Source organism: Lissotriton helveticus, chromosome 12 (assembly GCF_964261635.1).
Source record: "Lissotriton helveticus chromosome 12, aLisHel1.1, whole genome shotgun sequence".
Classification (NCBI taxonomy): domain Eukaryota; kingdom Metazoa; phylum Chordata; class Amphibia; order Caudata; family Salamandridae; genus Lissotriton; species Lissotriton helveticus.
Window position 1 is genome coordinate 128,120,727 of NC_136073.1, and position 11,176 is coordinate 128,131,902.

Genomic DNA, 11,176 nt, shown 5'->3' on the forward strand with positions numbered 1-11,176 from the left:
CTAGGCCCGAAGCTTTGGAACTCCCTCCCACAATCTCTCCGTCTAGAAACTCGGTATACTCAATTCCGCAAAGCCATTAAGACCTGGCTTTTCAACCAGTAACATGTTTCAGGTTTCTTTTCCTATAACTCCTTCCTGTCTCTCTGGTTCAGTATTCTGCTATAGCGCCGGGAAGCCCTTTTTGGGTATCTGTCGCGCTCAATAAGCCCAATAAATAAATAAATAAAATAAATAAATGATTAGGGTTACCAGCTCATTAATTTGATGGCCCATAATTAAGCCGTCACCTAAAGCTGTATTTTTAGCACTTATCTGTGAATACTTAGAACAGCAAATATAACTAGAAAGCACTTTTAATTGTGTCACTTTTAATTGTGTTCTAGGGCTGCCTCAATGATCCATGACTGAAAATTAAAGAGAACAAAGACAGAAAAGTCACATAACTAATGAATACATACTTTTTTATTTATAACTCTATTTAGTGTCAAGAGCAGGCATTTTTCTTTTTGCAACCCAACTTTATATTCCTTTTCATTAAATGCATTCTCACACTACAGCAGTAAGTGTAAAAATACAAATTTAAGGAATAGGCAGAGTGGGGGACCAGGGGGTACTGGAACCATAAACAACATTAAGCCTCTGTAACCAGTTTACAAAGGCATATATATATGCTAATGGTCTTTAAAAACCTGTGAAAAACGTGGGTGTGCCGGAGATAAGACTCCAGACACTGCCCAGCTGAGCCCCCAGCAGCTCGAGTTTCACTGCAGCAGCCCAGCTGAGACACAGGACGGAGGAAGAGGGGGGCTGAAGCCCTGAAGGGCAGGGCAGAAGTGTGACTGTGAAAGCGCGACCCCCTTCACACCACTTCACGGCCCCCCTGGGGGTCACGCCCCACAGTTTGAAGACCCCTGCTCTAGAGTGTGCTGCTTCATAGCCCTGCCCGTAAGACTGGAGCTGAACTTCAGTATGGAATGTGGTGGACAGGCCTTCAAGGTTAACCCACACTTGCCACCGTTAGGGTCCACCTGCTTGTGTTATGACACCAGGGCTTCTAAGGTCTAGCGGGGCCTTCTAAGGTCTAGCATCGGAATGTGCTCCTCAGGAGAGTGGTCTGATGGACAAGTCATGAGTGCTGAACCTGGTTCCCTAGTTCCAAATTCAGAAGCTCTGCCCATAGTACCACATACTTTCTCCCACTGAACTCCATCCTGCCCCACTAAGAAAAACTCACTGCCTTCAACTACAACCCATTTGTACCCCACTATAAACACCTGGAAGCGACTTATTTCAAATAATGCACCAGACAAGAGTAATATGCTGCCTGAAAAAAAGTAATATCATCCTCTATAAAGCAAACACTTATAAGGAATGCAAGATTAAGTAAAGCATGTAAAATGTAAACAGGAACAGCATGGTTACCTTAACGCTTTTACACTCATTATTCCGAAATCAGTGAGTGCTTTTGCCTGAAAAGTTGAGGATATGGCTACAAAGCCCAGAAGTGACGAGTTTCAATGTCCATTTCTTATATCCTTACAAAACGTAAGCAGTATGGTTTAAAAAGACCACATCCATGAACACAGAGGCACAGTACATATTTTGTTTCCCAGTCCACCCATCAACCAGGTATTGCAGTACCATTAGGAATTGTGCACTTCCCACACGAGAAAAATAATGTTGACCAAAGAAAGATGAGAAAACAGAAGTAGCGCTTCACTGGCAAAATCTGTAAAGTGGCACTAATGCATTTGTCTGTGAATCAATCAATCAATCAATCAGTGACACTTATAAAGCGCGCTACATACCCGTAGGGTCTCAAGGCGCTGGGGGGGGGGGGGGGTGCCGCTACTGCTCGAACAGCCAGGTCTTCAGCTTCTTCCTGAAGGAGAGGTGGTCTTGGGTCAGGCGCAGGTCGGTCGGGAGGGAGTTCCAGGTCTTGGCGGCCAGGTAGGAGAAGGACCTTCCTCCTGTAGTCGCTCTTCGGATGCGGGGGACGGCGGCGAGGGCGTGGTTGGCTGATCGGAGGTGGCGTTTGGGAGCGTAGAAGTTGACTCGGCTGTTGAGGTAGCTCGGGCCTCGATCGTGTAGAGCTTTGTGTGCGTGGGTGAGGAGGCGGAAGGTGATTCTTTTGTTGACGGGGAGCCAGTGAAGGTCTCTCAGATGTCCGGAGATGTGGCTGGTTCGTGGGATGTCGAGGATGAGTCTGGCTGAGGCGTTCTGGATCCGCTGGAGTCTCTTCTGGAGCTTGGCGGTGGTACCGGCGTATAGGGCGTTGCCGTAGTCCAGACGGCTGGTGACGAGGGCCTGGGTGACGGTCTTCCTGGTCTCGGTGGGGATCCACCAGAAGATCTTTCGTAGCATGCGCAGGATGTTGAAGCACGACGAGGAGACGGCGTTGACTTGTCTGGTCATGGAGAGGGAGGAGTCCAGGATGAATCCCAGGTTGCGTGCGTGGTCTGTCGGTTTGGGTGCGGTGCCCAGGGCGGGTGGCCACCAGGAGTCGTCCCAGGCGGAGGGTGAAGAGCCCAGGATGAGGACCTCCGTCTTGTCTGAGTTCAGTTTCAGGCGGCTGGTCGTCATCCACTCGGCTACCTCTTTCATCCCTTCGTGCAGGTTGGCTCTGGCGGCGGCGGGGTCGTTGGTCAGGGAGAGGATCAGCTGGGTGTCGTCGGCGTAGGAGATTATGCTGAGGTTGTGTTTGCGTACGATGGCCGCGAGGGGGCTCATGTAGATGTTGAAGAGGGTGGGGCTCAGAGATGATCCTTGGGGGACGCCGCAGATGACTTCGGAGGCCTCTGACTTGTACGGTGGCAGGCGGACTCTCTGTGTTCTTCCGTCGAGGAAGGAGATGATCCATTCCAGTGCCTTCTCCTGAATTCCGACGTCGCTGAGGCGCTGCACTAGGGTGCGGTGGCAGACAGTGTCGAATGCCGCGGAGAGGTCTAGGAGGATGAGGGCCGCTGTTTCTCCATTGTCCATCAGGGCTCGGATGTCATCGGTGGCGGCGATGAGGGCGGTCTCGGTGCTGTGGTTGGCTCGGAAGCCGGACTGTGAGGGGTCGAGGGATCCGTTCGTCTCGAGGAAGGCGGCCATCTGCTTGTTGACGGTCTTCTCGATGACTTTGGCTGGAAACGGGAGGAGCGAGATGGGGCGGTAATTCTTGAGGTCGGTGGGGTCCGCTGTTGGTTTCTTGAGTAGGGCGCTGAGTCTGCCCACTTTGGGTCCACTCTATCTTGCTTTACTTAGTTATTTTTCATATATTGAACCTTTTCTTTATCTCCATCCCGAGGATGCACTTTGGAATCGAAAAATGTCAGAAAATATGACAATTCCAGCAAATGTGTTTTTTTGGTTTTGGGTCCATTTTGCAGGGGAACAAATTAACGAAAGGGGGAAAGAGAGGGTGAGAACAGTTTCTTGAAGTCCCGGTTTTCAGCAAGTGAGAAGGAGCGAGACAGAAAGAGGGGGAATAAGAAGAAGAAAGAGAGGGAGGGGGCAGCTGCAAGCGGCAGAGCAGAGTGGGCACTATCCTTGTCTTCTCTGGGCAAGAAGGAAGAGGCAGAGTCCTTTCCCTTCTCTACCTGCCCCGCAGTTTCCTGAACGGCCACAAATGCAGAGCCTTTATCTGTAGGCCGTGGCTATTTCTGCCGTCCTGGGATGCATTTTTTTTTTTAAAGTAGGAGAATGGCGTCTATCAAATGAAAGAAGTAGGGGCACGTGCCCTGCCGATCCCGCCCACTTCAACCACTGATTTAATGCAGCCTTTTGACCTGGGCACAGGCCCCCTGAAACTGATAACCAGTCAATCAGTGTAGTGAGACTAGAGAGATTGAATTCAGACCGTCAGGTGTCAGTCCACCTTCTGCATGAGTAGAAGTCACATAGATCCAGCCTGGAAACCTGTCTGGTATCTTCCAGTGAGGACTCGTCTTCCAGCTGCAGCTGTTGATGGAGGTTAAACTGTTGAATAATGTGGGTTTGAAGCATTTGAAGAGAGGAGTGTGTTCATCTGCCTGTCTCAGGAATCATTCCAATCACATTTGAAGTACATACTTGCTTTGTATTCGTGGGTTGAAATGATGAGCAAAAGCAAGCGTTGGTGGTATAGTGGTGAGCATAGCTGCCTTCCAAGCAGTTGACCCGGGTTCGATTCCCGGCCAACGCAGCTTCATTTTTGTTCAAGATTTTGTTGTAACGAATACAGATAGTGATTTTCATTTAGTCTTTAGGTCTTAAATATGAACACAGGTTTTTTCATTAAGATTGCTCTTTGATGTTATAGTTACATTTTATTTTCACTGAGATGCTTTGCTAAGCTTACAGACGGGTGTACTGAAGATGCGAGGGGTCAGCTATGAGAGAAAGGTGTCGGGTGGCGGGCAGTGGGTTTACTTTGGCTCACATGAAGGAGGCGCGGGCACCCAGAGGGGAGCTGTCTAATCTGTTTGTTCTCTTTTGGTGAAGTATCTTTTTAAATCCGTTCACGTTTGTATTCTCCTCGGAGGGGCACATAAACAGAAATCGGAGGGACTGCTGACGTGAAAGAGTGTTATTGAAGATATTTCGTGTTGTTGCGATGGGATGGGATGGGGCGACCTACAACCAGTGCGGAGCAGAGAAGTGTTCTCGAAGTCGTGCAGATCCTGTGGGCAGAGACTGGAAAGGTTTGGGCTGAGGGGGAAACCTCGCACAGCTGCAAAATGGTCCCAGTGAGACACCTTCAACCGGCCCTTTGATTTATGCCGCGCAAATAAATGGCATTTAGGCAACTGTACTTTCCCGTTTAAAAATGTTGCATGTGCTAAAAATTTTAACTTGTAAATTGCATACGAGTAAAGAAACCTAAGGCTGACTGAAGGTGTCACACTGATAACCAGCCACTTGACTGATGTGCAACTCACTATTTCACATCTGACAACGCCTGCTTGCAAATAGTTCATAAAAACATCCCATTAAAAATACAACTACATAACATACGGTGCACAATATCAGATTGTTGTTTGCATGTGTATTAACTGTAGGGGGACGAAATAGTAAGCATTGGTGGTTCAGTGGTAGAATTCTCGCCTGCCACGCGGGAGGCCCGGGTTCGATTCCCGGCCAATGCAACGGAAATTTTTGAGGGGGTAATTATACAAACTCTTGGTTATTTTTAAGGATTGTAAATACATGTAAACACGTTTATGCAAACAGAGCGCTCCATTCATTCTTTCCTTAAGTGTGACCTAGAGCAGCTCATTAAATCATTAATTTGAAGCAGGGTCTCCTACCAGCGCCCCCTGGTGTTCATGTGGAAATGTTCAATTCATCATGCCACGTCTGTAGCTCAGTGTGAGCAAACATATGATGGCCCGTTTACAAACATGTCTCCCTGTTAATGATGGGCTTGATATGTGAATACTTATACAAATAAAGGCTATTTATGCACCACACAGTATAACAATATATTGATATATTGATATTGATATGTATTTATTAAGCGCTCGTACGCCCGGGGGCTTCATGGCGCTATAGGCAGGAACGCAACACGCTAGTCAAAAGTAGGAGCAAAGCGGCTCAGCAGAACGCATGGGAAAAAAGCCAGGTTTTAAGTGAGTGTCTGAAACTGAGGATGTTATCGCAGAGTTTTAAGTGAAGAGGGAGAGAGTTCCAGAAGGTAGCTGCAAGATAGTCAAAGCAGCAACCTCCGAGACGTTTCCTCTTGTAAGAAGGGACAGTCAAAAGGGATTTGTGCATGGACCGAAGGTTGCGGGAAGGGTTGTATCTGTTAAACAATTCTCTGATAAATAGAGGGCCAGAATCATGTAGGGACTTAAATAGTATGCACCCGGTTTTAAAAGCTACCCGCTGCTCGACAGGCAACCAGTGTAGCTGTTTTAGCCCTAATCTGACAGATTGCCTTTTTGATAGGTTGAGAATGAGTCTGGCTGCCTGGTTCTGAACCAGCTGGAGGCGCCTTAGCTCTCCAGCCTGGAGCCCAAGATAAAGACTGTTGGAGAAGTCCAATCTAGACAGGACCAGGGAGATGACGATCTGGGTGAGGGCCTCCAGGGAGAAAAAGCAGGCAATCTTCCTGATTTTCTTCAACTGAAAAAAGCTGGATGACACAACTGCGCCAACCTGCCTTTTCAGGGAGAGATCCTCACTGATAAAAATTCCTAAGCTCTTGACTGAAGATGACTTAGGCGGAGGGGCTCCCATGCTGGATGGCCAGAAGCTGGGATTCCAACTAAGTACACTCTGCCCAGGCAAGATCAATTCCGTCTTGCCTGGGTTGAGTTTCAAATGGCTGCAGCTCATCCAACTCAGGATGTGAGACATGGTGTTTTGAAACTCTTCCACTGAGTCCTTGGTGTTTAAAGGAAAGATGAGCTGCAGGTCATCTGCATAGTTGAAGATGGTGACTCTGGCTTTCCTAAGAGAATACAGAAGGGGGCGTAGATATAAATTAAAAAGCAGGGGTGACAGAGATGAACCCTGAGGTACTCCACAGATGGTAGGTATAGTGGGAGCTGTGAAAGTACCCAGTCTCACAGATTGAGTGCGGCCAGTGATGAATGAGCGAATCCAGCTCAGCGTGGGGCCCCTGAGACCCGCCTGCTCGACACGGTTGACCAAGATGGTATAGTCAACCATGTCGAACGCGGCCGAAAGGTCCAGTAGCACCAGAGCCTGGTGGATCCCCTCATCAGCATTCCGCCTCAAAGTATTCTGCACTGAGAGCATAACTGCTTCAGTTGAATGACAAGGGCGGAAGCCCGCCTGATTGGGAGCAAGATACTTAGATTCTTCCATAAATTTGGAAATACTGTCACAGACGTGAGCCTCAAGTAATTTGGCACAGTAAGGCAGCAGTGAAATGGGCCTGTAATTAAGCGGGTCCAGTGGGTTAGCTCCAGTTTTTTTTATGAGGGGGATAAGAAGGGCTTTTTTAAAATTGTAGGGAACTTTACCCTGTGAGAGAGAGCCATTCAGCATGGGAAGCATGCTCTCAGGGATGGTGGTTCCCACTTCTCTCATAATATGGGGGGGACAAATATCATCAGGAGAGCCTGATTTGACCTTGACCAGCAGCTTGGATAGGCTGGCATTATCAATGGGGGGGAAAAATTCCAAAGTTGAAAGATTGTGATAGGTGTCAGCCAGAGGAAAGGGAGACAGAGTGGTGGGGATACTTTGTTTTATAGTGGAAATTTTATTAAAGAAAAAAGTGTTTAATGAGTTGCAAAGATCCTGGGTGGGGGCCACAGAGGGAGAAGTTCTGTCACTGCCACTAAGACTTTCCACGATGTTAAACAATTCTCTTGATTTGTTATGTGAATGAAGGATTTTTTCCGAAAAATAGTCAGTTTTATGTTTCAGAATGACAGACAATTGTTTTTGGTACTTAATAAATGATTATTACAACTTCTTAAATCAAGGCCACCACATTATTAAGGATAGAATGGAATATTGGGTTGAAATTTGATTGCATTGAAAAGTATGCTTTTGAGGTCACATGCACGAGTTTTCTGTGAGCGCAAAAGCCTCTAAGTTTTTTTTTATTTTTTTTTACCATGGGTAGAATTTGTGACCTCTGCGCTAAACAAGGCTACCAGCATTACACTATTCATAGTATATCCGATTCTGCAATCCCTGTATATACTCCTGTCTATAATATCTTTACAATCAGATGTGTGACACATGCAGTCTCCTATTATAAAGAATTGACCTCGGTGCTCAACTGTAATAACTTATTACAGTCGAGTTCTGATGTCACGATGCCTGCTACCACAGCCTGCAACTGAGGGAAAAGGCAGGCGAGGTCACGCTGCACAATTAAAGCAGCTGCTCAAAGAACGAAAATATTCATTTTCTTTCTTCTGCTATTGTTCTAGCTGTACAGGGACAAGTAGAAATGAGAAATTTATGGCAATTTTTGCACTCCTTAGGTAATCATAGAAAAGGTAGGATCTTTCTGCATGTTTCTACATATCGTACAAATATTTTCTGATGAAAAAATTACTTGTATTAAATGGATTCTAATTTCTTTTGGAAACAAATAGCTAACCGTTTTATTGAAGTATTTAATTTTGCACTGAATATTCCATTTTAATTCTTCATGTTTTCAAACATGCTCTCTCTTTCATGAAAGAACTATGTATCGAGGGTGTAAATTGTTTGTGGGAAAGGGAAGTGGTGCGACTATATACTATAAGGGATAAAGTACCCTCTGCCTTACATGATAAGGATTTTGCAAGTCGCTTCAGAGTTCCACAACCTTATAAGGAACTCTGTCTTTGGCCTCATTCCTCTATATGATAATGGAACTAGTCAGTGACTTGCAATAGCCTCTTAATCTATTGCAGGTCGTACTTTATCCCATACATCTTGCTGAGTTACCAAACATGGAATACTAGCCTGTGACACGCTGGTTGTAGGTAATCAAATGAATAAGGCAAGTTAACCCTTGTGGAAAAGTAAATTTTGCCATGTTCTGTGTCCCTACGTGTCATCCATCATATGTTATGTGTGCATGATTAAATATGCATATGCATTCCCTATGTTCGATTAATGACGCAATTACAGTTGTGTCCACCTCTAGTATGCCAGTTTCCAGTTCTCGTGAATACTACGAATATCAGGCCTATGTAAAGCTACGTTGCCACGTTTCTCAGTGTGCACGTTATTCTATTGAAAAGTCCCCGTTTCTAGGCCTCAAAAGGGCCTGGACACCAGATTCAGCTCCTGTCTCCTGAAGCCTCGCTGAGGAGCGATACAGCCCCCACCTGTATCCTCGACCCTTCACTTACTTCCTGCCTTGCAGTGCCCGGCTCACCCTGGCTCTGCCTCTGAGTCTGCCAAGAATATGTTATGATTCCAGTTATCAGTTCAGTCCTCCTTCTCTGCATTCCTAAAGCTACTGAATCGCATCGATAGTTTCCGTCATTGTCTAGCCTTCACGTCTCCACGTTAGAGAAATACTGCATTTAATGGTCATTTAATATTCTTCACCACGCACTACATGTAGAATAATGCATGGTCCAGTCTTAGAATCAAGTTAGCCTTTCCCCTCCTGACTTCTAGTTTATATCAACATGTTCTCTAAACATCAGATACTAGATACTGTTTAGGTACATGTCGCCCTGACTCTCCAGACTTCAGTCTCTGCTCCTAGCACAGAGTTCATAGCCCCCAGCTTCTCCTAGTAACACGTCATTGCTAGTTTGCGCACACCATCAGGTTAGAGGTCCCGGCTCCTCAGGTAGCCCCCTCCATGGTTTCCGCCCCATTCATGACATATTCTGTTACGTTTGCATCACATGTCTATGTATACGCCCTGTTACACCTCTTTTCACCCTTATCTTTCGCGACTGCTACGCGTCACGCCTTTTGCTCCACCCACTGCTACGCCTATTGCAATGTAATGCTATGTGTTTGCGTTATGTATATATGCTCATGCACTGTTATTAAAAAGTTGTTCCCCTTGTCCCGATCCTGACCCCGGCAGCGCTGCTGGGCCTTGCCATCCTATTCCTGTATTTGCTGTATTAAACCTGCAAAACTCCTACTACCTCGAATCTTGACTCTTATTTATTGAGCTATCTGTTATTCATTTATGCATTTAAAAATAGGGTATTATTTATTTATTTACCACATAATGGCGCCCGAATAGGGACTTGCCCTTTCCCCACGCGTCGGTGAAGCCACGCCGACCCCCTGACCCTCTGCAGTCGTGACGGAACTCTTCTGCGCACCGGCAGATATTTCTGCTTCAAGTATCCCTCAGGCCCACGGAGGAGACGGAGGAGGCGGTCCAGCATCCAGACGAGACGGTGGAGGAACGCGGCGAGTCCCGACCAGAGCCCAAGCCGAGAGTTCAAGGTCCGAGGTATCCGGAGGCCCACCCGTAACAGAAGTCCGAAGTTCGTCCGTCCGACGTCGAGGCAGTCCAGTCCAGTCTGAGGCTTTCCGTTCTTGCTGCCCGGTGAGTACCGTTACTGGGGTAGTATCTAGACAGGGTCAATTTAATTGACTCTGGTCCGTGGGTTGGTGGTACACAGACCCACAAACGAAGTGTCCACTTCGGTGGATGCGGGTCCTGACGTGTCTCTTTATGAGACCGGTAAGTTTCGTACTGTTTTAGCAGTGCATCTAGTTCCTGTTCTAGTCAGTTCTGTTCTCGAGAAAATTCATGTATTCTGTGTTCCGTATTCCAGGTAGTATTCTGTTCGAACTGTTATTTTTAAATGTTCTTCATGTATTTTAATGTCGTGGTATGAATGGGGAATAAGTATCGTGTTCATTGTGTATTGTATTGTGTCTAGATTACAGTCCAGTCATGCCCTTGTTTTCTAAGTTACGCCAGTTAAAAACTAGAAAGGGTCTGCTGGAAGCAGCAGTTCCTGTCCCGCCTAGGGACAGTCCAGGTCATTTTATGTATCAGAAGCATGGCATAAGCGCCATACTGTATCTAGATTTATGGGTAGAGTATACCAAACAGTTAGAAGAAAAGTACCGATGGCCCGTATCGGGTACATGGGATGCCGAGTGCATCATGCGAGTAGAAGAGGCATTATGGAAAAAGAAAGCCAGACAGTCACAGAAAGATGCCATCGAGTTATGGCGCAAAGAAGCTCATAAAAGAACTGAAAAAGAAATCAGAAAGTCAGAATTAAGTAGAGAATCCTTGGAACGAGCCCATGAAAAAGAACTAATCGAGATAGGTGAACAAGTCAAAGCCGAACAGTCAGACAGACAGAGGCATGCCCTTATTAGGGGTATGTATCCTCTCCTTGCCGAGGGCTTGCCAAAAGCGACCCCAGAGGCATCCAGTAATTTCCCGCCACCATTAATTCCGACCAAGCTGCGTCACAAACCGACCGCAGCTGATATTTTTATTTCGTCCTATTTGGACGACACAGTCCCAGAATATGCAAATCCTGTTCGCGCTCCGCCAGTCCCTGTAAATCAGGCACTTCCCGCTCCTCCAGACACCGGAGTACCTGTTACGGTACCCCCGGTCCAGCCTGCCATACAAGTCCAGCCTGCCATACAAGTCCAGCCTACATTTCCATTTCCCACTCTGCCAGGACGAAGAGCCTCAGTAGACGACTCTAGTTTAGGGGCCGCAGGGGGAGGTACTCCTCAAACCCCGCCGCCACACAAGCGTTTAACGACAGCCGAATTACAT

General features: G+C 46.8%; 2 non-coding genes across 2 annotated transcripts; both read left to right on the forward strand.

Moving 5' to 3' along the window:
• Window positions 1-4,096: 4,096 nt before the first annotated feature.
• Window positions 4,097-4,168, forward strand: TRNAG-UCC (transfer RNA glycine (anticodon UCC)). The gene has a single exon. It is a non-coding gene; the product is annotated as a tRNA-Gly (tRNA).
• Window positions 4,169-5,040: 872 nt separating this feature from the next.
• Window positions 5,041-5,111, forward strand: TRNAG-GCC (transfer RNA glycine (anticodon GCC)). The gene has a single exon. It is a non-coding gene; the product is annotated as a tRNA-Gly (tRNA).
• Window positions 5,112-11,176: the final 6,065 nt, after the last annotated feature.